Below are 27,730 nucleotides of genomic sequence, written 5' to 3'. Positions count from 1 at the left end.
TCCAACGAGTACTGCCAGGAGCGGATCACCTCAACCAGCGTCTTCCCCCAGCGAGGCGGACAAGATGATGGCACAGGCATTCCTCGCCAGCCTAGCAGCCTCAACAGAGCGCGATCGACTCCAAGCACAGACGCTTAGTGAGCGCGAACATTCTTCCATGGAAAGAGAACGCCTTCAAGCGCAGCAACGGAGCGACGAAGATCGTATACGTCTAGAGATTAGACGCCTTCAGACGGAAGAGAATATGGTAAGGGACCGGGCCGAAGCCCAGCGCGCCGCCGCCGAAGCCCAGCGCGCCGCTGCCGGTGCCCAAAGAGAAGCAGAGCGCGACATCGCTCTCACCAAGCGCGAAGCCGAGCGCGACCGATTACAAGCGCAGCTAATGGAGCAGCTGATCGCCAGGGCAACACCCCCTCCCTCCGCACGGGGTTCCAGGGCCTCGTCAAGACACGGGTCAAGGGCACCCTCCCCTACCCGATCAAGCGACCCTGAGCCCGACCACCAGAGAGAGCCTATACCCCCCTCCGAACTCCTTCCCCGACCGGTCCAAGTGAGACCCAGCTACAAGGAAGAAACGGTCTACACCGCGGAGAGGCTAAATAGACGACTACAGGATCTAGAGGACCTGCCAGAAGAAGAAGAGGGAGAGGAGGAGAGTCAAGCCCGACAGCAGCACAGTACTCCACAGGACCAGGAGGTCCAGTACAGCCCAGGCTCTACCCCCGCGGCTCTGCGCTACAGACCCCCGACTCAATTCACGGGTGAGCTTGACGCACGACCAGCCCCGAGGAACAGCACCTGGATACGCGGGCCATGGTACCCAGCAGGTACCAGCCCACCAAGAGGCGTAAGAGGAGACTCGCCTAGGAGGCCTCTCTTCCAACGCTCACCGATGTGCCAGCCATCCATGGCATCATACATTGGCACACCGACGTTTCCGGACTTCACCCATGAGAACAGAGCACAGTACACGGAGCTACGAATGTGCTTAGAGACAATGTTGTCCGATGTAGCTGACAAACCGTACAAGTATGCTATCCTACTGAAGCACCTCAAGGTGCCCCGAGCGCACAATATAGCGCTGGCCTATGCCAACTCTACTACCCCATACACAGCGGCTCTAGCAGCACTCGACCAAAGATATGGACGCATATGGGACTACGTAATACAAGAGATAAGGCATATTGACCGCCTACCCCCAGCCACAGACAATCGCTCACTAGATGACCTGTCTATCAAGGTACAATCCCTGGTAGGGATGCTGGGGGCGCAAAGAGAAAAGGGTATGCACGAACTATACGCGAACTCTAATGTCGAGAGGATTTTAGAGAAGCTTCCGCCCGCCCGACAAGAGCGCTTCAGGCGGCAAAGAGACCACCGTGATCCTAACGGTCCCGAGCCATCCCTCCTAGACCTAGCCGACTTCCTAGCGAGAGAAGTCAACAGCCTACGGTTGGATACGTTCATGCGGAGCACACCAAGCTCCAGAGAGGGACCTAGGAGAGCAAACGATGGCCGAAGATTGGTGACTGTCATGCACCAATCAGAATCAGTACCGAGCAGCAAGAACCACAGTACCCCCTCGATGAAAGAGAAGTGGAAGATGGTGTGCCCGTACTGCGAAAAGGAACACTGGTTGTCACAATGTGACATGTTCAAGAAGATGACCGCCGACGAGGTGAGTCAATGGATAAAGTCCAACCGACGCTGTTACCGATGTGCGCGCAGTCACATGGCAGCCGATTGCCGCTTAAAGAAGAGGTGTAGTCGGTGTGACGGAGCCCACCTAGATGTCCTACACGACAGTAACAGAAGAAAGCCTGCACCCTCAAGCAGCACAAAGGCAAGTGTTATGTACATTGACCCCGCCAGCAGCGGGGGCGCCCGGGTGCTCTTAAAGGTGGTCCGCGTAACACTGAGTTACCAAGATAAGGTCATGGACACTTACGCCGTCCTTGACGACGGGTCAGAGAAGACCCTTCTCCTCGCGTCCGCTGCGGCCCAGCTGGGGCTGCGGGGGAGCGAAAACCAGATGACGATTCGGACAATAAGAAGAGATCTAAAGACGATAAAGGGCGAGAATGTCTCCTTCACTATCGCAGCAAGCGGGCAGCCAGAGAGACGGTATAGGATTACTAATGCTTTCACCAGCCAAGAAATAGGCCTGTCGCAGTACACCTACCCCATCGCCAAGCTGATGGATAAATATGTGCACCTGCGTCAACTACCTATCCCGCTCATAGACGGTGCCACCCCGACCCTGCTGATAGGCTCCGACCATGCAGACCTCATAGTCCCGATTGACCGGGTCCACACAGGGCCCAGAGGCTGTCCTGCAGCAGTCGAGACCCGCCTAGGATGGACATTACAAGGCCCCCTCGCTAAGTCTCTTAACGGAACCGCAGCCACTAACTGCCTCCACTCCAGAGTGACAGAAGAAGACACCACCCTCCTACAGCATGTCGAGAGGCTATGGACACTAGAGACAATGCCCTTTAAGAACGAAAAGAAAGACATTCGTTCCAAGGAAGACATTTACGCTATAGCCCTCCTCGAGCAAGGGACAAAGAGAGTCAAAGTCAACGGAGTGATGAGATACGCAACTCCACTCCTGAGGCGAGAGGGTATGCCTACCTTCCACGCCCCAAAAGAAGCGACAGAGCGGTATCTATTGAACACAGAGCGGCGCCTAGCCAGAGACCCCGCTCAAGAGACTGTGTACCGCGCTGAGATTAACAAGCTAATCACAGCGGGACACATAAAGAAAATTGACATTAAAGAGGCCGATCAGACGACCGAATCATGGTACGTGCCGCACCACAAAGTCCACCACAACGGCAAGGATCGTATTGTGTTCAACTGCAGCTACCAGATCGGATCACAAAATCTGAATAAAGAGCTCTTGCCCGGCCCAACACTCGGCCCCTCTCTACTAGGCGTGTTACTACGTTTCCGCCAGGACAAGGTGGCCATCAGCGGCGACATCAAAGGGATGTTCCTGCAGGTGAGACTAGTGGAGGAGGACAAGCCCCTGCTGCGGTTCCTATGGAGAGAGAGGATCGGGGATGAGCAACCAGCCATCTATCAATGGGAAGTCCTCCCTTTCGGAACCACATGCAGCCCATGCTGTGCTACGTTTGCACTGCAAAAACACGTCGCAGAGGACCCAGCAGCTGATGAAGAGGTCCGACAAAGTGTAGGAAATAGTTTCTACGTGGACAACTGTCTGCAAAGCGTCTCGACGCCAGAAGAAGCCGAGGCCCTTCTACTCAAGCTCCGCGCCTCCCTGATCAAAGGCGGCTTTGATCTCAGGCAGTGGGCCAGCAGCGACCCGCAAGTATTGCGCAGCCTCTCCCCCGAGGACAAGGCAGCAAGCAGCGAGACCTGGATGGCGACCATCCCAGGAGAAGCCCAAGAAATGACACTAGGACTAGTCTGGCGCTTCAAAACAGACTCGCTCCATTATAAACACACACCCCTGACCAAGGAGCAGGGAAGGTCGACTGCACTACCGACCACCAGACGGAGTGTATACAGAACACTCGCCAGACAATATGACCCGTTGGGATGTATTCTACCTTACACCACCAGGGCAAAGATGATTGTAAGAGCGTTATGGGACAAGGACCAGGGCTGGGACGACCCCATACCCGAACACCTTGCATCCACATGGAGAGAGTGGGAGACGGAACTCAGCTCACTCCCAGGTGTCAACATACGCCGCAGCTACTTCCCACCCACAGTGAGGCCGGAGACATGCCAGATGGACCTGCACGTCTTCAGCGACGCCTCCGAAGTAGCCTACGGTTCGGTGGCCTACTTGCGTGCCCGAGAGGAGGGAGGAGAAATACATACTGCTTTCATCCTGGCTCGCTCAAGAATAGCCCCACGAAAGCAACAATCTATCCCGCGTCTAGAGCTCTGCGCAGCCCTAGCAGGAGCGCAACTCGCCACGTTAATCCAACGTGAACTCACCATTCCGGTGCAAAGAACAATCTTGTGGTCAGACTCCACGACAGTACTCACATGGATCCGGTCTGATTCGTGCAGATACAAGGTCTTCGTGGGAGTCAGAATCACAGAGATTCAAGAGTTAACAGAAGTAGCAAGCTGGAGGTATGTGGACACAAAACACAACCCAGCTGACGTCATCACCCGGGGAATGTCCCTGGATGACCTCACCCGTCACAACCTATACAGTGACGGGCCAGAGTTCCTCAAGCTCCCGGAAGAAGAGTGGCCTACACCCACCCCACGGGAGGCGAGTAAAGAGGAGGCCGAAAACAAGAAATCTATGTTCTGTGGATTGAACACACTCGTCTCCACAGACCCCGACATAGACGATTGCCTCACCCTAGAGAGTGCGCAGCTAAAGACATTCCTGTGGCACCACCCAGAGGTTCAGCCCACTACTGACATTACAGCAGCTGACTACGAAGAAGCAGAACTTCTTCTACTACAACGAGCCCGGAGAGACTCGTTCCCCGATGAGCTAGACTGTCTACAGGGAGCAAAGCCCGTCCCATCAGACAGCAGACTGCTCCACCTAGCCCCCGAGAGCGACGCCCATAGTCTCATCAGAGTGGGTGGTCGTCTGCGGAGAGCTCCAGACTTACCGGATGACGTCAAGTACCCGATAGTCTTAAACAGCCGACACAAGGTCACAGAGCTGATCATAAAGAAATACGACGAGGATGTGCACCACGCAGGGGCAGAGAGAGTCTTCGCGGAGATCAGACGTCGTTATTGGATACTGCAAGGGAGAGAAGCAGTGCGGCGCTTCCAGCGAACCTGTCTAGACTGTCGTAAGTGGCGAGCGCAGCCCAGTATACCCCGGATGGCTGACCTACCTCCCTGTCGCCTCCGACTCGGCGACAAGCCCTTTCACTCCACCGGTATGGACTGTTTCGGCCCGCTGTATATAAAGAAAGGAAGAGGAACCGAGAAGCGGTGGGGTATTGTATTCAAATGCATGACCACCCGAGCGATGCATATAGAACTCCTTCCAACCATGAGCACAGACTCATTCCTTATGGCCTTCCGAAGATTCACATCGCGGAAAGGCAAACCGTCTATATTATTGTCTGATCACGGGACAAACTTCAAAGGCGGAGAAAGAGAGCTGAGAGAGAGCTTCCAAGCTATGGGCCCAGAACTTAAGACCCACCTCGCTCCATCCCAGATTGACTTCCAGTTTAATCCCCCGAACGCACCTCACTTCGGTGGAACTTGGGAACGAGAAGTACGTTCAATAAAGACAGCCCTGTACGCCGTGCTTGGGGCCCAGACCGTGGCGGAAGAAGTCCTAATGACAGTCCTCACGGAGATCGAGGGATATTGAACTCAAAGCCCCTCGGTTACGTCTCAAGTGATGTAGCAGATGTCGACCCAGTCACCCCCAACACACTCTTGACGGGGCGGCTGGACCCCGCGCTACCCCAGACAATGTACAGGCCTGAAGAAGCGAACGGCCGAAGAATGTGGAGGTACAGTCAAGTATTAGCTGACAAGTTTTGGAACAGCTTCCTACTCCACTACCTACCGTCTCTACAGACCCGCCAGAAATGGGTAAAAGAGAGAGACAATTTGACAGAAGGAACAGTCGTCATGATTATCGACCAGTCACTACCCCGAGCTATGTGGCCGGCTGGCCGCGTAAGCAAAGTGATCACCGGTGCCGACGGAAAGGTCCGAGCAGCCGAAGTGCTCGTCCAAGGGCGGATCTACACCCGACCCGTGGCGAGGCTAATAGAACTGCCAAGGCTCCCCGATACTATCGATGACGACCATGACCCCATGACTTTGTGAACTGACCGACCCCTCACAACAGACATTGAGTAGTGGACAGTGCGGTTAATCTGTCTCTGCTTAGCTAATTAGGTGGGACTAATTAGGGGGCGGCTGTTACAAAGGATCAGATTAAACCGAATATATATATTTATTTATTGATATATATTGCATAGTATTTGTATATCGTTTGATATCCCTTGTATATTCCTTGTACATATACACGGAATGTCCCTTTAGCCTACTACAGACCATAATATTTCATTCTCCTATTGGACAGTGGTCCACCGGCGCCAGGGACCGGCCCCCGGAGCCAGGTTCAAAGTCACCGTCACGACATGTCTGTACATGCCCGGCCTTGCCCAGGGATACGGCGACAGAAATGAGATTGGCACTAGTTTGTTCACCGTGCATATAAATACGGCGCAGGTGAATACAGAAGTATGTTACCCAATAAGTTGAAGCCTCACCCACGATACAACGTGCGGTGAAGTATGGCCTGTTTGGCCCCAGAATAGGGCATTGAGACCGCGTGCGAATTAATAACTGAATTGTCAGAGTTTGGCGCTATACCGTCGAGTGCGACATATTTCTATTAAGTCAATAATAGTCTATTTGTGTATAGTGTATCGTGCGGCTAAAGTTCTACAGTGACCAGCATCTCCAACGCTTCCTCGTATTAGCTAGAGTTCTTATCCAGGCTGGGCTGACCACATGGCGCTTTCACCCGAGGAGACCTAGACGAGAACCGTGTGGACATGTACACTGGATTAATCTACCCGACGACTACATAGCCCTTTGCGGCTGGAATATATTTGCTTTGGTCCTGTGATTTATGGAGCGGATAATCGCCGACGCCTGTACGTGTTGGATTTACCCCGCGAGGAGTCAAGTCGAGTCGGCGCCTCAGAGAGCCTGAGGCCGACTAGCTTTCTTCACTGTGGAGCTACAGTCTACGGAGAACAGCTGTATTCGTCTGTGGATCAAGAGGCTACTGCACCGTCTCCTGTACTCGGAGTCTCCTTAGTCATCGTTGACCAGACGTTCTACTACCGACAGATCCCCTACCCCTGCCGGCTTACTACCGGGGGGACCCTTCCAGTATCTCCCGCTATATTACTAGTGTACCATAGATATAATTCCCTAAGATTCAGGTTGTATACTTGCCTCCTGCGTAACCAGAGAATGGACATTCGTTGTTGATTTGCCTACGCACATTCCTTTGCCTTACAAGTGCATTCAAAGTATAATATAAAGTATATTATGTACCTTTTGCTCCATTAAATACTTAATAATTACTTTGTGTGGAACCGATTTCATTGTGGGAAGTGTTCATCATATTTAGATATCATGTACTGTATGGCCAGTAATTAAAGTACATAAAGCGGTAGTGGTTTAATGATACCATACTTATCAATACAGTCAGGGAATTGTACCCCTCAGTTACAGATAGTGTGTACGTAAAGTGTGTGTCTGATAAAGAGATAGGTATATATAGATGAAAAGGCATGTGTCTGATAGGGATATATTATTAAAAGATTGTATAATTGGCTGAAATGAACATAGATAATGTATGTAAAAGCTAAAGAGTATATTATGCTGTATTGTATTATGAATTAATTATGAGTAGGTATTATTGTATTGCATTATGAATTCATACGGCGTATAATGTATTGTATTATGAATTTGATAGGGTTTTTATTGTTGTTTTAATTGTCTGTATGACATGTGAATGTTGTGAGTGTATAAGTCTGTAACTGTATTTTACGTGTAATGGACCCCAGGAAGAATAGCCCCAGCACTGCTGTGGCTAATGGGGATCCAAATAAACTTAAACTTATTGTCCACCTACCGGCAGCGGTCTCCGTAGCCGCACACTCCTCTCTGGTAGAACTTGCAGATGGTGGACGGCTTGCTGTTGGCCAGGTCATGAGAGAACATGCACCTGTTCCCCTCCCGACACACGCCGTGGATGAAGTACCTATCGGAGCCACACGGATGATCTCGTCAATGAAGAAAATGCTTTTCTTATGATTTTATATATAACAATAAACTTTATTTGTATAGCACTTTTCATACAGAAGTTGCAGTTCAAAGTGCTTCACAATAGTAAAAAATACAGGCATAAGAGAGTATAAAAAAAAGATAGAGAGGTAGCAAGGTAAATCACAGTGTTTCACATTAGGATCTAGCATCCCAATAGGCCTTTCTGTTTACAGTTTCATTCAGTAATGCAAATAATAAAAATAGAATAGACAGAGTAAAAACAAAGTGCGGTTGGATTCAGTTTAAAAATAGGCAAAAAATTATAAAATAGAACGGACATACAACAGGGTATTTAACATACAACAGATCAGTGCATCAGTAAGAAGTAAAAAGTGTGATAAAATAGTTCAATTTTGAATTACAACAGAGCAGTGCTCTTAAAATTACAGTGCATAGAACCGACACCAGGGTTTCCGTTAGAAAAAATTGTTGCCGGTCTCCGTGACCTGCAAGATTTCAATCTACCGGACAAATGAGATTAATTCCGGTCATAGTTTATTGAGCTTTAAAACAATTGATAGGCAGGCTATATAAAGAATGTCATCCTCAAGGCATGTAGATTTATAATATTATTACTTAAAACTAGACTACTTTTGCGTATACAGTCATTAATATATTCCAAATAAAATAAGTCCCTCGATACTCCGTGCTGCTGCTGACTTGAAATAAAATAGACCGCGTATGTGGGCAGTCGGTCCGACACTAAACAGCAGTCTTGTTATAATCACATTTTTATGAGCTAACGAATTCCATTATATTGGACATTTGTATTAATTATATCAAGCGAAGAACTGAGAAATTTGGCAGAGAGACGGCAACATTATCGTGGGTTTGCGTTAGGGGTGGACGGTATGGTCTAAAATTTATATCACGGTATAATTTGAAGCATAGACGGTAACGGTATATATCACGGTATCATCGTTTTTGATAAAAAAAAAATTTTTATTTTATATATATATTTTTTTTTTATAAAATATATATATTATATAATTAGACTTGTACTGGTATTATCTGCGAGACATCGCCACCACGCAACAAGCTCCACTGTCTGTGTGTACTCTAGTAGCCTCCAGCTACGGCCAGAATTCTCCGGAGCTGCACCTGGACCTATACTCGAGTAGCCTCGAGCAGAGCTACGGCCAGGATTCTCCGGCGCTGCACCTGGACCCTATTGTATTGGTATTATAACGTTAGCAAGCCCTCAGCTCGAATACGCATCGAATCAGTGTTATAAGACATTGATATCATGAGCTATCTGTAGCTACTGCATATATAACGTTAATACAACGCCTCAGTGAATTATTTAGTTCAATGGGACATTTCGTTTTGAACGGTGAACTAACTTGTGTTAACGTGAGCTAACAGGTAGCATACACGTCTCTAGTACTAGACTTTGTGGAGCGTTTGTTGATGTCAGGAGCTATCGGTAGCTGGCCGACTAGATACCGTTCGGTTAGACAATGCCCCATCATGTATTAAACTAAAAGTGAATAGTTGACTGGGTCATTTTGTAACGGTAGCTAAGCTAACGTTAGCTCAGGGAGACGCCGACAGCTCCCGTGTCCCGTCCCACTAGACTACTAGACCCGTGTTTACATGCGTGCGGTAGGGGCTGGCACGCCCACTGCGCGAAGCCTCCTAAATAACTTTTTCCAGTTCGCACATATCTATTATCTATGACTAATTCTATCTATTTTTAGGGGCAAATGCCAGTGAAATAGTCGCGCTGTGGTTACATGACGTCATTGCTATTTTAGAGCTGCACTACCGGTTACACGGTATACTCAAAATCCATACCGTAGAGCAAATTCATACCGTTTATACCGTATACCGTTTATACCGTCCACCCCTAGTTTGCGTGATGTATATCTCCACCTCCCAACGACTTGGTGCTGGTCATAATGTCCGGTGAAAACAACTCCCTCCAAGCACAACTTGACCACCCGAACCGTACCAAAACAGGCCAAAATTAAATAGCCCATGCGACGAACGATTCATTACATTCGTTTCATCGTTGCTCCACCAAGCAACCGGTCCAACAATATCAGCGCGAGCCGGCCGCAGTTAGTTTGCAAGAAGCATCCAGCTGCAGACCCGCAGAGCAGCTTTCCAGGTCTGGGGACCGCACTGTGCCAGCAAAGCTGGTGGGTTCTGTGGGTCTGCAGCTGCATGCCTTCCGCAAATCCAGCAGCAAGCTCTCACTGACACAGCGTCGTCATTACCAGACCGGCTGCTTGGCGAAGCAACGACAACAAACGCAATGATAGTTTCGTTCATCGCATAGGCCACCCAACTCCAGCCCATCCAAATACAATTCAAATAATCAAACTGTGCCCAGAGGGAACTATTTTCACCGGACACTATGACCGGAGAGATTAAATTTGTCGGACTTCAACAGATTTTGCCGGTCAAATACCGGTAATTACCGGCTAACGGAAACGCTGACCGACACGTGAATTTGATAGGAAGTGTAGGTAGGGTAAGAATAGTGCAGGTAAAGTACAATTTGTGTCAGGATATCCCTGATGTTTCATTTAAATGCCTGAGCAAAGAGATCGGTTTTAAGCTGTCTTTTGAAGATGTCTAGCGAGTTGGCTTCCCTGATGTTTTGGGGTAGTTTGTTCCATAGTTTGGGGCATAGTTGATAAAGGCTGCATTAGGGCTGGGCGATAAAACGATAACGATAAATATCGCGTTAAATTATTTCCTCGAAATAAACATGAAACGTGGTCGCAAAGTTTCGATATATCGATTTTCCAAGTTTGGCTCCGTTCAGCCTCGGCTCAGCACACTCACTAACAACAACCAACGTTACGTGATGACGTGCTTACGCACCACAGCTCAGGACTCAAGGCTGCTAGGATACTTAGCTTGCACGGCGCTATTTAATATATTTACGTGCCGAGTATGTATGTGGCGTGAATTCTGATGCCACGGTTATAGTAGTGTGTGGTATACGGTGGACGTCGTTGCAATGTATTGGCGGAACAGAGTATTTTATGGTCATATTTTAGTACATTGTCATGGAATACATCGCTTGGTAACGAAGCTGGCTAGGATAACTAGCTTGCACGGCGCTGTTTTTATATATTTACGTGCAGAGTATGTATGTGGCGTGAATTCTGATGCCACGGTTATAGTAGTGTGTGGTATACGGTGGACGTCGTTGCAATGTATTGGCGGAACAGAGTATTTTATGGTCATATTTTAGTACATTGTCATGGAATACATCGCTTGGTAACGAAGCTGGCTAGGATAACTAGCTTGCACGGCGCTGTTTTTATATATTTACGTGCCAAGTATGTGTGTGGCGTGAATTCTGAGGCCACGTTTATAGTAGTGTGGGGTATACAGTGGACGTTGTTTCAATATATTGGGGCGGAAGAGAGTATTTTATGGTCATATTTTAGTATATTGTCATGAGATACTCCGCTTGTCGGCTAACTGCTAACATGCGCGAACTGATGACGACATCAACTCGACTCGAGACATTCGCAGCAGTATAAGAAGTTAATTAAACTTGACAGACATTATATCGACAATAATTATCGATATCGAGTTATATGAAAATAATTTTATAATTTTATCGCGATAACGTTTTTGGTCATATCGCCCAGCCCTAGGCTGCATTGCCGTTTTTTTTACCGTTTCTGGGAGCCTCTAGTAGTCCAGCAGCTGATGATCGCAGTGTTCTTGCTGGTGTGTAATTTATTAGAGTGTTGGCGATGTAGCTAGGTCCCTGTCCATTTAGAGCTTTGTATGTAAGGAGAAGGACCTTGAAGTCAATTCTAAATGTTACAGGAAGCCAGTGTAGAGCAGCTAAGACTGGACTAATGTGCTCTCTCCTTTTGGTTCTAGTAAGCAGTCGGCTGCAGAGTTTTGAATTAGCTGAAGCCTCTCTGTGGTTTTCTTAGGGAGACCTGTAAAAAGTGCATTACAGTAGTCTAACCGGCTAGATATGAATGCATGAATTAGCTTCTCAGCATCGTTTTGATTAATAAATGGTCGTACTTTTGCTATATTTCTGAGATGGAAGAACGATGTTTTGGTCACTTTGTTATGCCAATTCCCCCCTCCCCTTCCTGGTCGTTGCGTGCATGTGCCTGAAGTTTATCAGATGCTTCCTCCGAGACATAGGAGACAGCCAGCAGCCTCTTTCCACCTGGCAGCGCGGACTCTCATTGGTGAGGTGTAACGCGTGGGAGGTCACACTACCTTCACCATTTCCCTCCCTCGCTGTGCAGGCGCCCTGACCGACCTGTAGGCGTCGCTGTTTATAACGACCAGAATACCACCCACCGGCTTCCCTCCCACTTGTGTCAGTATGACGACCGACCAAGCCGGAGGCACCACCGACAGCCGGATTCGATACGAGTGTCTCTGCGGTGGAAGACAGACGCTTTGTCCGCTGTGCTACCCGGCCGCCACGGGACATTGAATACTTGTGTTAATTACAGCTCAATGAAACTATAAGGTACCAGTCCCTATAGGCCAAAGTTTTGCTATTTTTTCCATCTACATATAATTTCATTGAGCTGTAATTAACACAAGGATTCAATGTTGCTGATGACATCACTGTTGGCCATATTCAAACACATTGACTCTCAAGACACTTAAACCCAAACTGCTGCCAATGAGCAGGCTGGCACTAGGGATGGGCAAGAGTAATATTTTCCCAGATCAAGTACTCGCATGAATTACTCAAAAAACCTATTGGGAAATCAATGTTTAGAATGCATCTTAAAGCGCATGACAGTAGCAATAACAAGATATTGCGTGGAGTCACACACACACACACTACCGATTTGATTATGGCTCGCTCCGTGGACATAATGCACAGCAATATACACAATGAATGCTTAATGCGTATTGTCATTTAAAACAGTCAGTTACGCAGCCCAGCTGAGGTACGCCGTTTACTGGTGCTCAAGAACATACAGGGCCAGGTGGAAGGACATAGAGACACACCTAGAGCGAGTCCAACCTCAGGCCAGACTGGGAGGGAAAGAACACGCAGCACAACAGGGAAGTAATTCAATAGTGGACCACACCCTGGCGGTTTGGAAAGAGGTGGTCAGGAAATATAAATCAAAAGAAGACAGTAGACTTCTGATTTGGCCTTCCCAGACCCCCAGTTTTGGCCCGGGGTCACTGGACGCCACTTTTGACGGGTGGAGAGATAGGGGTATAACAGCCACATGTACACTTTTAGAGGACCACAACTTCATGTCTTTTGAGCAATTTAAGAAAAAAATGTATTTGGGTAATGACAATTTGTTTAGATATCTACAACTGTCGAGCCCAGCTCTCCACATAGTTTTCAGTTTGGCTGGTCGTCCGTACTAATACAATTGGCAGTATTAGAGGGTGGGAAAACTGATGGGTGGGGATCGGACGTTGTGGACAGCAACTCCTACAGGTCGGTTGGTGCGCCTGTGCAGTAGAATCAGGGAGCGACGGGGGCGGCGTCCCTCCAAAGCGCAGACCCCTGACGCTGAAAGATTGCGCTGCGCAGGTGAAAAGATGCGACGGCTGCTACCTCGAGTACCGGAGGGGACTCGTGCAATGTATGGCTTCGTCCACATTACAGCCGGCTTGTGGGAGGCATGAAACAGCGTTCGAGATAGGGGAGGGTAGAATTGGATGATACGAAATTGGGATGGGAGAAAAATAGAAAATGGGAGAAAAAGTGGATAAAAAAAAAAGATATCTACAACTGCGACACTTCTATGATACAGAAATCAAGAGTAGGATATCGGTAGGGGGTAACGGGGTGGTGGGAATGATGGAGCTGGCGTATTCGCAAACTCCAGTGAAAATAGTATCGGAAATGTACAAAAGTTTACAAGTTCGCAACAACTGTGATTCATATAATGTGAAGAAGAAATGGGAAAGTGAACTGAGTATAATCCTGACGGAGGATGATTGGCATTCTTTATGTGAGACACAACACTCATCCACTAGCTCTAGAGGATGGAGAGAATTCGGTTGGAAAAATGTGATGAAATTCAAAATCACACCGCAAATTAAGAGTAAACAATTAAAAAGGGCAACAACCCTGCTGGAGACAGTGTGGACAGATGAATGCCAACCACTCTCACATATTTTGGTTATGTGATAAAGTGCAACCATTTTGGAAGAGTGTTACACAGGCAATGTACAGAATTCTTAGCTATGAATTCCCCATGGAACCCCAGTTGATATACCTGGGTTTGATCACAGAGGAGACTTGTACCTGTTCAAAATCATGACAATAGCTGGTAAGAAGGCCATCACAAGGTGTTGTCACGATACTGGCATTTCGAACTTCGATACCTTGAAAAGTATCGATATTCGATACCATTTTCAATACCACAGCGAAAAAGGTTCTTAAAATGTAAAAAAAAAAATATATATATATAATATTCTTTTTTTATAAATTTTGCTTTTGTTGCTGGTCGATTCTCCTCAGCTTCTCTCTGGTACTATAAGAGAAGATAAATATAACACGTTTAAAATCCTTTGTTTATCTTTAGATCAGACATTTAAAAATAACTAAATGATATAATCTTAGAAATTAAGTAAAGTTAATAGTACTGCGTGTTAACCATAACAGATTGCAGAATGGGTACAGTACAGTACAGCTCAATACACACAATTGTTAAGGGGATGCAGACCAGAGAAAGACTTTTGTCTTGTTTACATCAGGGTCCCCCATTTTCAATTCATCATAACATTTATGACATACAGATAAACAGTACTGTTACATCCAGACATTTATGACATACAAGATATACAGTACTGTTTAAGAGACAGTTTCTAAAAAGAGAGTATATACACTACAGTTAATTTACTTCTGACCATTATAGTCAAAGTATTTTCCTATGAACTGAAACTCATAAGAGCACATAAGGCTAGCATCATTCAGTTACAGCTACTGTATATTGGCCAACATTAGCCAGCTATCCAGCCAGCTACTGCATCATGAACTGCCAGCCAGCCAGCTAGCTACCTTAACCCAGAATACAACAGCTATCCAGCCAGCTACTGCACCATGAACTGCCAGCCAGCCAGCCAGCTAGCTACCTTAACCCAGAATACAACAGCTATCCAGCCAGCTACTGCATCATGAACTGCCAGCCAGCCAGCTAGCTACCTTAACCCACAATACAACAGCTATCCAGCCAGCTACTGCACCATGAACTGCCAGCCAGCCAGCTAGCTACCTTAACCCAGAATACAACAGCTATCCAGCCAGCTACTGCACCGCGAACTGCCAGCCAGCCAGCTAGCTACCTTAACCCTGAATACAACAGCTATCCAGCCAGCTACTGCACTGCGAACTGCCAGCTATCTACCTTAACCCAGAATACAACAGCTATCCAGCCAGCTACTGCACCATGAACTGCCAGCCAGCCAGCTGGCTACCTTAACCCAGAATACAACAGCTATCCAGCCAGCTACTGCACCATGAACTGCCAGCCAGCCAGCTGGCTACCTTAACCCAGAATACAACAGCTATCCAGCCAGCTACTGCACCATGAACTGCCAGCCAGCCAGCTGGCTACCTTAACCCAGAATACAACAGCTATCCAGCCAGCAGCTACTGCACTGCGAACTGCCAGCCAGCCAGCTGGCCACCCCCAATCCAGCCAACCGTACAAATTACGGTCTCAGCCAATCACATCAATATGTACAGTTAGTTAGCTAGCCATTCCATTGCGAATTAAAAGGTAGGCAGCCAGCCAGTATTAGCTAGCTAGTAGCTAGGTAGCTAATGTTAGCCAACTGAGAAAGATAGCTAGCTAACCAACAGCTAGCCAACAGCTGCAAGCCTGCAACGAACGCCACAAAGGCCAACATTAGACAACGCCTCATGTATTAAACTAAAGTCAATAGTTTAATATGGGTCATTTTGTTTAATGATTCAGTGATGTTGAAAGAGCTGTCGAGGCTCTGCACTTGGAGCGAGTGAGAGCCTGAGGATTGTGTCGACACAAGACAGGTCCGTGAGCGGAGGGGGGAGGGGAGGGGAGGGGAGGGGAGGGGAGCGGAGGGGGGAGGGGAGGGGCAATGCCCCAGCAGCGTGTGTGTGCGTGTGTCAACAAGGAGAGAAGCTGTAGGAGAGAAGACTGCGAGAACGCCAGCTGGTATCGATAGTGCAGAAAGTATCGATATTGCGGGAAATGAGTATTGAAACTGTCATCAACTTCAGTAGGAAGACAGTGAATGTCTCTCCTGTCATCATTGGGGGGCAGAAATGGAGATAGTCCAGTTCTATATGTATCTTGGTGTCCACCTGGACAGCAAGCTGGACTGGAAGAAGAACACAGATTCTGTGTTCAAGAAAGCCCAGTCTCTGCTTTTTCATTTGAGGAAGCTTAGATCCTTTGATATCAGCAGGTCACTTCTTCATGTGTTCTACTAATAATCTAATAATGCAGGACCTGTTGCAGAGGTCTTTATTCGGCATGCAACGACACTCAAGGTTTTAGCGGTACACACAGCGGTTAGTTTAGCACACACACCGGAACACACACGCATGCATTGTCTCTTTAGGATCGCCGATGCGATTCGTCTCTGCGATTAACCCATCCCGTCGTCCTTCCCCCCCAAGGGCAGCCAGGAGCAGACAGGCGTCAACGTGAGCCGCGCCAGGGGACCAATCCAAGTGCTCCTGTCCATCTTCGTCAAGGACGCCACAGCATTAACGATCTGTTGTTGTGCATGTTTTTTTTTTCCATTGGGTTTATCTTATCGGGGGGGAAACCCTTGCGAGCACGGGGAGAACATGCAAACTCCACACAGAAAGGCCTGGGAGATACCCCACCTGGGTACCTGGCATCATGGAAACCTGGTCCCCAAGCGGGAATCGAACCCTGGACCTTTTTGCTGTGAGGCGACAGTGTTAACCACTACACCACCATGCCGCCTTGCTAGTGTCCTGTTCTATGCTGTGTTCTCTGCTGGGGGGGGGGGGGCAGTATCATGGACAAAAAAAACATATATATTAAATCATTAAAAATGCTGGCTCAAGGCGGGCAGGTGGCGTAGCGGAGATTGCGTTCGTCACCAAACGCCGGAGACGCTGGATTCGCCTGTTCGAATCCAGCTCACAGCTCCGGCGTTGTCACCAGCTTGGCTGGCCGTTCACACTAATACAATTGGCAGTATTAGAGGGTGGGAAAGCTGGCGGGGTGGGTCCGGGTCATTGTAAACAGCGACTCCTACAGTTCGGTCGGGGCGCCTGCTCAGCGCGGATAGGATCTATGGGGGGTAGTGTGATCCTTCTGCACGTTACACCCTCTCAGTGAGAGTCCGCGCTGCCAGATGAAACGGTTGATTGGCTAGACGTGTGTCGGAGGAAGCACGTGATAGCCTCCACTCTCCCAGACCGACAGTGGGGGGTAAGTGTGCAGCGACCAGGAAGGGGATTGGGAATTGGCATAACGACTAACATTGGGATGGGAGAAAATCGGAGGAAAAGGGAGGGGGGAAAAGATCAATATAAAAATTTAAAAAATGCTGGCTCAGTGATTGGCCTCCCTCCTGATTCCTTGGAGATCATTATTGCCAAGCGAACTAGGACTAAATTGAACACAAATCTTTTGAAGACCACCCTCTGTACAATATATTTGATGCTCTGCAAAGCTCATTTAGCGATAGGTTTCTGATGCCTCTATGCTCTATTGAGCGATTGAGAAGGTCCTTTGTTCCTGCTGCGGTTAAATTATTTAACGAACACCGCTAGCTCTGTGTTGAGAGGCTCTCTTCTTCTCAGTTACAGTGGGTGACAATATTGTCACAAGGAAAGATGAAATTACCTACCTGGGCTCCATCCTAGAGGCTAATCTTTCCTGTGACAAAATGGCATCCAATGTAATAAAAAAAGTCAACCAACGAACTCAATTCTTGTACCGGATCTCCTCTCTGGTAAACAAGAATACCCTGAAGACTCTGGCAGGGGCACTCATTCAAGGGTACTACGACTATGCTTGCACCTCATGGTACCAAAGCACCTCAAAGGCACTAAAAACCAAATTACAAACATCTCAAAACAAACTAGTCAGACTACTGCTTGACCTGACTCCTAGAACCCACCTCACCCCTGCCCACTTTGCCAACCTAGGATGGCTTAGAGTAGATGACAGAATACAGCAACTTGCAATGGGCCTGGTCTACAAGATACACTACACGACCAAGGTACCCATGTACATGTCAAAATACTTCCCAAAGGTCAGTGAATACCACGATCACAACACCAGAGGGAGCTCCACAAATCATGTTAAACCCAGATTCGGCTCAAACAAGGGACTAAACACGTTTCGCAATTATGCCACATCAATGTGGAACGCCCTCTACCCAAAGCTGTAAAGGAATGTGAATCACTACCCACTTTCAAAAACACTCTCAAAGAACACCTACGGCAGGGCTCTACAGTGCGACCATATTGCTTGCATATGCCCCTAAAAATATTTGTGTGCGAACCTCAAAAGTCAATTAGGCGCACGGTGTGCGACTGCAGATTACAGCCTTCAGTCGTACTTTTTATTTCTCCGCTGAGAATCGTTAAAAAACTACAAGTCCCACATTGCACTCAAGCCAATGGTCCAATCACAGTAGAGTGAAGTGACTGGTTTCATGGGAAATAAAGCAAATGACCAATCGGAAGCTCTCATTTTGCTTGTTTACTTCCTGAAACTCCGCCATTGCGATCAGGGCTCTCGTTTTCCGAGACACTAACTTATTATATAGTATCTTTCTTACCAATAGCAATAGATTTTAGAACACCTAGATTTATCGATAGCAATAGTAATATAACGTTAATGCAACAAAACGAATGCCTTGCTTTGTTAATCATAACGTTGATGCAGTAGCGTATGTCTGTGTGTTGGCTGTAACGGACATGACAATAACATAACGTGTACACATTAAAATTGCGATAATCTATTCTAACATTTTCAAATCGATGCAGTTGAATTTTCCCCTTAGGATCGATGCATTGTTACACCCCTACACCAAAGTCACTGGCCCACTGTGTATCTGTGTGTATAATAACTTGGCTAGCGTTATCAACAGCAGAGATGGGCTAGGGTCCAGCTGCAGCGCCGGACGGCTGGAGTGCAAGCGGTGTGATGTAATTGGCAGACTCGACTGTCAATCAATGGTCTACCTGACACGCAAACTCATAAACAATGTTTCTGTACTGGAGGTGTACAGTATTTCAATAGGCAACCCTGAAAGGATTATTTTTCTAGAAGAGCAACACAGCCAAAACATAGGCATTGTATGCATAAAAGGGGCAAAAGCTAAAGTTAAGTGACTGAACCTTTTGTAGCAGTAGTTTGATTTGATAGTTTATTTGATAGGGACAGCACATGTACATCAAGTACAAAATACAAAATGTAAACATGCAGGGTTGTAGCAAGGGCTAATTTACACACATGCACGCACAGTACAAATATACATTTATTTTTGAAAAAAATAAAAAACTCTGTTACTTGAAATATTTTCACTGTGCTCCTAAATATTTTTGGGTGCTCCTAAATTTCTTTGTGTGCTCCTAAATTTTTTCATTTAGGAGCACATGTGCTCCTTGGGAAAAAGGTTAGCGTAGGGCCCTGTACGGGAGACTGCAATTCGAAACTGGCCCCTACAAATGTCCTAACCCAGTTGTACAGTAAAGACCATGTATGGCTTTGTCAGTATTCCAATGTACAGTGTACAGTGTCCCCCCCACCTCCAATGTACAGCCCCACCCACCCAACCCCACCCCCAGGGAACAAAATTTACTTCTTGACTTACCAGCCCATTTGGCTGGTAGATTTAAAAAACTACCAGCCAGGCAGATCTTTTACCAGCCAAAAATTATAAATAGCTTTTTAGTATATCGCCATGTGTTATTATTACTATATAATACTCTCATATGCTATTTTCAATTAATATCATAAACAACATAAGGAATATTAGCATAATTTTGAGTTGACTGAAGGAATGAGTCAGCGTTAATAGTTTTAAATGCAAATAATTTATTGAAACATAGAAGTGGGGTCGGGACACACACGCACACTGTTTCAACTCACCACCCCGCATCATATTGTAGTCTAGTCTGTCTTCAAACATCCACTCCTCTCGAAACTTTCTTTTTCGTCTGAGAAAGGCGCGGTGGGTTTTCTTTTTAGCGGCAGGCTTACTCCTTCCATATGGTTCCACTTCCACATATTTGTAATTGTAACCCATTTAATAATAATAATATTTACATTTTTATATTTAATTACCGCATATATATATATATATATATATATATTTATAGGGCAACCAACCTTTTTACACTGCCATACACTGAGGCATCAGGGCATGTATAAACCCCTTCCTCTCCCAAACCGTTTCTACAATTGTTTTATGTTGCATGATGATCATGAATTCATTTATTATAATTTTTTTTATATTTGAATATCAACATTATCTGTCCATCCTCAGTAATCCTCAATTTACTATAATATACTCCTGACTTCATCGTCTTTCCAAACGCGCACACACACAGAGAAAGGGAGAGTGCCCCCCCCCCCATTTCCCTTTCCCCAGTCCACACTTTCTGCTGTTCTCTATGGCTCTGCCGCTGATCAGGATTAGCTTGCTAACGTAACGTTAATTTCGGGCGATGTGGGCATAAAGGAATGGCGACGATGCAAAGCATGTTAGATGCATTTGACCCGTTGTGAGAAGAAAAAAAAAACACTTATTTCGGGTCGCAAAATAGGCGCACTGCTGTGTAGCCCTGCTCTGCTTAATGCCAGCAGAAGCACGGACTGGGCGGATATGACGCCGAGTTGCCACGGGATTTTCAAAATAAGAGTATCGATATGAACCGAACGTTGCTAGCTGCCGGAGCCATAGATATTATAGCTGGAGTTGCGCTTGGGGCGGAAATGAGACCCGCCACAGGATTTTCAAAATAAGAGTATCGATATGAACTATTTTGTTACCGGCCAGGTGGCGGGCAGACCTCTCATTGTTACTCGCCAAACCTTAAATCTGCCCGCCATTGGCGCTTGGCGGGTACTTATTTTGTTCCCTGCCCACCCCACCTACCGAACCTCCTCCAATGTACAGTTTCTACGTCAAATGTATATAACTCTTTTTCTGGACACTTTTTGTATCACAAACAGTACTGTATTTGCAAATCTGGTATGTCATAAATGTATAGATGTAGCAGTACTGTCTATCTGTATGTCGTGTGTGTCATATGATGAATTGAAAATGGGGGACCCTGATGTAAACAAGACGAAAGTCTTTCTCTGGTCTGCATCCCCTTAACAATTGTATGTATTGAGCTGTACTGTACTGTACCCATTCTGCAATCTGTTAATACACTTTTCAATCAATCAATCAATCAATCATCTTCTATTTACTGTGTTGTGTCATTTGTACTGTATGTAATTGTTTCTTGTTTGTGTATTTGTATTCGCTCTGGTGGCAAACCATGTTTCCCCTCTGGGATTAAGAATAAAACCAGACCATGAATCAGGCAGGAGGCAGTACTGGGTATCAGGCTCATTGACTGGAGGTCTCTGTGTGACACACATCAGATGCACAATCATTAGGTTTGGTGTGCAGTTGCTTGGTTTCACCTCATAGGCATCCCAAAATACTGTGTTACAAATTACACTAATATACTGTATATATTCTGTTTGGCAAAAAACTAAATTAAATTCCATAAACAATCAAAAATATTAAATGACCCATATTCACTTCAATAACAAATATGAAAATAAAACATTATAATCACACAGTATCATTCTTCACATTCAAATAGGGCTTTAGTGACCTTAGAACAACATGTAACTGTGTTGTGTTATTATAATAACAATCACACCAGCCAGACTCACCTTATATAGCTGGACTGGTGTGGATTAGCTAGAAGGCTACTAGGCCTACAGCCTTTCATTCCACATAGAACAACGTGTTGAAAAGAAACAGACACAAACATCTCCATACCTGTGTTCCACACATCAGATGCACATCACTGGGTTTGGTGTGAAGCAGCTTGGTTCCAGCTGATCAACAGAACAGAACTTGACTGCAGTCAGCTGGAGCTCTGGAGCTGAGAGGAGAGAGAGCTAACAGGAGCTAGTAGCTAGCTGTACAGGAGCTAGCGTTAGCCTACTTTCTCCCAGACTAAACTAATACAAAGTGGGTTAGTGGTCTTGGATCCGAACACAATGTACACAATGTACACAGGATGAGTGGAATATTTTACGGAACATGTAGCAACAAGTAGATAACGTTTAAAACACGAATGACAACTTTTATAAGCGTTTATCAGGCGGACCCTCAGCTCACCTCGTAGAAATCCGGAAAGTGTGTATTTTTTTAGTAGGGTATATCTGCAGAGCCGCAAGCCCAACGTCTGGGCGGGGCTTCGTGGCTTGGACTAGGTTTTGATTGATTGATTGAAAAGTTTATTAACAGATTGCAGAATGGGTACAGTACAGTACAGCTCAATACATACAATTGTTAAGGGGATGCAGACCAGAGAAAGACTTTCGTCTTGTTTACATCAGGGTCCCCCATTTTCAATTCATCATAACATATATGACATACATGACATACAGATAGACAGTAATGCTACATGACATCTATACATTTATGACATATCAGATTTGCAAATACAGTACTGTTTGTGATACAAAAGTGTCCAGAAAAAGAGTGTATATACATTTGACGTAGAAACTGTACATTGGAGGAGCGTGGGTGGGTGGGGTGGGGGTGGGTGGGGGTTGTACATTGGAGGTGGGGGGGGGACACTGTACACTGTACATTGGAATACTGACAAAGCCATACTTGGTCATTTACTGTACACCTGGGTTAGGACATTTGTGGGGTCCAGTTTCGAATTGCAGTCTCCCGTAGGTGTTTTTTGAGAGTGTTTTTGAAAGTGGGTAGTGATTCACATTCCTTTACAGCTTTGGGTAGGGCGTTCCACATTGATGTGGCATAATTGCGAAACGTGTTTAGTCCCTTGTTTGAGCCGAATCTGGGTTTAACATGATTTGTGGAGCTCCCTCTGGTGTTGTGATCGTAGTATTCACTGACCTTTGGGAAGTATTTTGACATGTACATGGGTACCTTGGTCGCGTAGTGTATCTTGTAGACCAGGCCCATTGCAAGTTGCTGTACTCTGTCGTCTACTCTAAGCCATCCTAGGTTGTCAAAGTGGGCAGGGGTGAGGTGGGTTCTAGGAGTCAGGTCAAGCAGTAGTCTGACTAGCTTGTTTTGAGATGTTTGTAATTAGTTTTTTAGTGCCTTTGAGGTGCTTTGGTACCATGAGGTGCAAGCATAGTCGTAGTACCCTTGAATGAGTGCTCCTGCTAGAGTCTTCAGGGTATTCTTGTTTACCAGAGAGGAGATCCGGTACAAGAATCGAGTTCGTTGGTTGACTTTTTGTATTACATTGGACTTGGTTTGATCTCTCTCTCTCTCTCTCTCTCTCTCTCTCTCTCTCTCTCTCTCTCTCTCTCTCTCTCTCTCTCTCTCTCTCTCTCTCTCTCTCTCTCTCTCTCTCTCTCTCTCTCTCTCTCTCTCTCTCTCTCTCTCTCTCTCTCCCTCTCTCTCTCTCGCTCTCTCTCTCTGAGCATTGCATTGCTTATAGTTGTCAATTGTGTCGGTCAGTTCATTGCAATTTTTCCTTCAGTCACATTTAGTTTTATCCTGCACCTGGCCTAAAACAGGTTGGATGTGCACACAGCTGCTCTACTGTGTTTGTAGCAGAGCAACCACTGGCGATATCGCGCTAAAGTGCCCCTTTGAGTGAAAAAACTAGAGGATGTGCCCCTCCAATGGTCTAAACTTGACCATGTGCCCCCACAGTTGAAAACATCGCACTAAACCTAAAGTGCCCTTTTGAGTAGCAAAAGCGAGAGGACGTGCCCATTGGTGCCCTTCCAATGGTCTAAACTTGACCCAGATGGTTAAATAATGTCACACAAAAGTGTTAGCTACAACTGTGAGCAGCCCCGTCACTACAATATTCCATCCATTTAAATGTCCAGTTTTAGACACATCCCCTCTTGAATGTTCAGATGCCAGAGGGCTTAATGCAGTCTGAGCTGTAACCATGTGTAACAGGTTAATATGTTCCCCTTGTGAATTTCGCCAAAACACCCTTTTTCATTGTTTTGTTGGAATCTCCTACCTTTGTTTTGGTGTGGATGCTGAACGCACCACCGTGATCTCTTACCTATGGTGTCACCTGTGTTGTTTTGGGATATGGTGTGGATGCTGAACGCACCATTGTGACATTGCGTGACGACATCATTATGCACGATCAAACCTGGCTCACGTTCTGTTGCTTTGGATATGCAATTAAGGTGAGCCACGTTGTTAATGTCCGCCTGATAAACATTGATAAAAGTCGTAATTTGTGCTTTAAACATTATCTACTTATGGCTACATGTTCAGTTAAATATTCTACTCATCCTGTGTACATCCTGTTCGAATCCAAGATCACAAACCATTCTATATCAGTCTAGTCTTGATGGGCTAATTTATCATTTGGTAACTAGCATAAACTCACTGTTATGTTCGCACGGTTTCTCATTACGTGTATTCACACACAGCTGACGTTTTGTCATTCTTATCTTTTGTCAGAAGGTGGAGGAAGTCACTGCACACCAAATCTAATACCTTTGTATGTTGGATCTATGTTACACAGGTATGGAGATGTTTTTGTCTGTTTCTTTTGCAAACGTTTTATATGATTTTAGTGGGAAATGAAAGGCTGTATGTTTAATAGCCTTGTACAGTGTAGCTAATCCACACCAGTTCAGCTATATAAGTTCAGGCTGGCTGGTGTGATTGTAACACAGCAAAGTTACATGTTACTATAATGTGTTTATTTTCATATTTGTCATATAAAGATATATGGGTTTTATTTTATATTTTTGTTAAGATTGTTACGGTAAGCTTTGTCGTATATTATCTAGATAAAACATGTAAAAATATCAATGAAACTGTACAAAATGATTAGACGAAATGCTGATTTGGCAGAGGGGCCACAGGGGCTTCGGGAGAACTGGTGTCAGCTGGCACCAGGCCAAAAGGAGAATAATCCTCCCCCACGGTCGAACCCAATTTGGTAGGAGACTAGAGAGTCAGGTATTATCTTTAGAACAGGCATGAACAAGATCTGGGGGGAGGGGGATACATTCTGTAGGATGATGAAACCTAGAATTAGAAGGCTCAGAGATTGTGGAGGTTAGGGAGGGGGTAGGCACCCCGAACCTCTAGTCTTCAGCAGGCGGCGGTGGAATCGGAAGATTCCCTGGGCACGTTAAATCCTCTCTATAGTAAGCAAGGGAGATACTGAATGGCCCTCGTGTCTGGCAAGATGACCAACATCTTACTGTGTTACCGTCTAGTCGGCCCAGGTAACGTCGCATGTAATGTATATGTGGGCACTGGGTGGTAGGTGGACGACGGTCCAAACCTAGAAGTGGGGCAGTGCACCGGAGGGGGCACAGCACCTGCTGTGAACAGGCCAGGCTGGTGAAAACGGTCAAAGTTTCCATTCCCATAGCAAGTGGGGTGGGGATCAGACCGTAGGTTTCAAAACTGAGTGGCTGAGAGGTACTACGGAAGTGGAGACCTGCATCTCTGTTGGGGGAGAGGGGCCGGTGTCGGGCAAGGCGGCCCTGAGAAGCCGGTTGTACCGACGTAGCGGACTACCTAAACTCATTTGGGGAGAGGTGCATCTAAGTAGGGCAAGGAGTGCATCCGAACGGGAGGAGCGCAGAGGTCTTGTAGACAATAGCTGACCAGCCGTTGGGCCCTTAAGGACTGGAGGGTAAATCCCGGCTACGACAGCTGGTCAGAGACTAGGTTTCAGAGTATAGACAATTAAACAGTACAATTATCACATAATCGACTAAAGGTTAGTTTAGAAGCAAGGGAGTTTCAGAAACATTCAGTTAGGTATCAAACATGATCTACATTGGACACTAGAAAAACCAAATAGAGTTAAATACATTCTAGAATTAATGCCTAGCATACTTAACTACAAGTGAGCTGTCATACAAAATCACATTGGATAATAGGTTTGGCAGGCATGAAAAGTTGACAACAAGTGAACCAAATAATAAAACATAGGTAGTAAATTAGGGTTTAAGCTAAAATAGGGATTAAAGAGGAGGTTATTGCTGGGAGAATGGACAAACCATCAGTAGGATGGAAACATTTAGTGGGGCAATTTCGTGGGTTGCATGTAGGCATAACTCTTAGAACTATTAGGAGAACGGTGGTCACAATGGGGAATGGCTCTTAAATAATGGGGATGAAAGAAACCATGACACAGGACTTCTTGTCGGTTGGTCAGAGACCAAGTATTCTGTTTTCTGTTGAAAGGACGTATGCAATTATCTGTTCACGGAGAGAGGAGCTGTAAGGATTGCCAGGTGAGATGGTGGAATAGAAAACGGCTAACAGCCAGTCGGATTCTACTGTGTAACGTTGTGTCACCAGACCAGGCTGACGTGTCACTCAGCGGGGAGATCCTTTAGCCAATAGGAGAAGCCCGAGCCCTGGGGGACGTACGTCTCCGGGGGCTCTGGGGGAAAGTCTTTCCTTTTTAAGGAGGGCTGATGGAGACGGACACACACACACACACGGAGACAGAAGGAGACTGGAGAACCGGAGACTCGAGAGCCGTGCCGGACACACACAGAGCTATGGACACAGACGGTGATAGACGATCGCCTCGCAGCAGGGGAGCCAGACTCCACCGAGCCTAGACGAAATCAAGCGCTCCCAAACCGCCGAGGATCCGAAACCAAGGTTGCCTTGGCAACCAGCCACCACCAAGAGTGCCTCGTGTTGTCTGGACAACCCAAGACAAACAGCACCACCACCGGAGAAACTGGTCTGCATCCCCTTAACAATTGTGTGTATTGAGCCGTACTGTATTGTACCCATTCTGCAATCTGTTAAATAAAGTTTTCATTCATTCATTCATTCATTCATTCATTCATTCATTCATTCATTCATTCATTCACACAATGGCAATGGTATGACAAGGTTTGGCACATGTTTCCACGAAAACAGGATATCATTTTAAATTTTTTATAAATCAACTGTGTAGATCATCCTCCATGTGTGTGTGGTTTTACAAAGTAAACAATGGGAAATGGTGTAACGGTACACAAAACCCACGGTTCGGTACGTACCTCTGTTTTGAAGTTCGGTATGGGTTTTCGGTACAGTGGGGGAAAGTTTGGCTTACCATGTTCCACTCAGGGGTAGTGTGCAATAACTAATTGTACTTGTAGGGCTGTCAACGAATATTCTATATCGAAATGAATAATCGACTTGTAAAAGAGAAAGCATTAAACAGATCATCTGTCTAAACCTCGTAACTCTATTCGCCCTCAAATCTGTGTTAATTTTTTATTTTGCATACTCATGTTCTGTGTCTTGAGTCGTACTGTATTGTATTCTGCATCTGTTAATAAAGTTTCAATCTGTAAGAGCCTCAAATTTCCATGTACATTTAATAAGTTGTCAGCCAGTTTCTAACCTGTAACATTCCTAAAGTAAAGGCACAAGGGTAGATCAATGTCGTTGAAGTTATGTAGACGATCTTTCCATTCCTGGTAACTGTAATGCATTCTACATTGTTGGCAGTATTTATAGTATGTGGAATCTAGAGATGGAAATATGCAGCATTGCACTTGATATGCAGTAATTTCTCACATGGTTGATTATCAAAACAATCGCTTATCAAACCCATTGTGTTTACTGATACAAGAGGGAAGACTCAGGTTTTAAACTGTGAATACCAACAGAAGGTAAACATTACTTTGAACTGTACAGTAATCCAGAACTATTTCATTGCACTGTAAATAAACTGATTTTATAGTATGTC

At 46.0% G+C, this 27,730-nt stretch overlaps 1 long non-coding RNA gene across 1 annotated transcript in view; it reads right to left on the bottom strand.

Annotated features, from left to right (window-relative positions):
* The window catches only part of LOC311241500, a 32,649-nt gene extending 10,514 nt beyond the window's left edge, over nt 1–22,135 (bottom strand). Inside the window, exons 1-2 of the long non-coding RNA XR_014620550.1 lie at nt 21,811–22,135; nt 7,640–7,768 (exon numbers count right to left, since the gene is read on the bottom strand). This is a non-coding gene — a long non-coding RNA (uncharacterized lncRNA). The remainder of the gene's footprint in view (nt 1–7,639; nt 7,769–21,810) is intronic.
* Nucleotides 22,136–27,730: the final 5,595 nt, after the last annotated feature.

Source organism: Notolepis coatsorum, assembly GCF_963971535.1.
Source record: "Notolepis coatsorum genome assembly, chromosome: 15".
Taxonomy (NCBI): domain Eukaryota; kingdom Metazoa; phylum Chordata; class Actinopteri; order Aulopiformes; family Paralepididae; genus Notolepis; species Notolepis coatsorum.
Note: the sequence above shows the minus strand (reverse complement) of the source record. Positions and strands in the feature narration are given on the sequence as shown.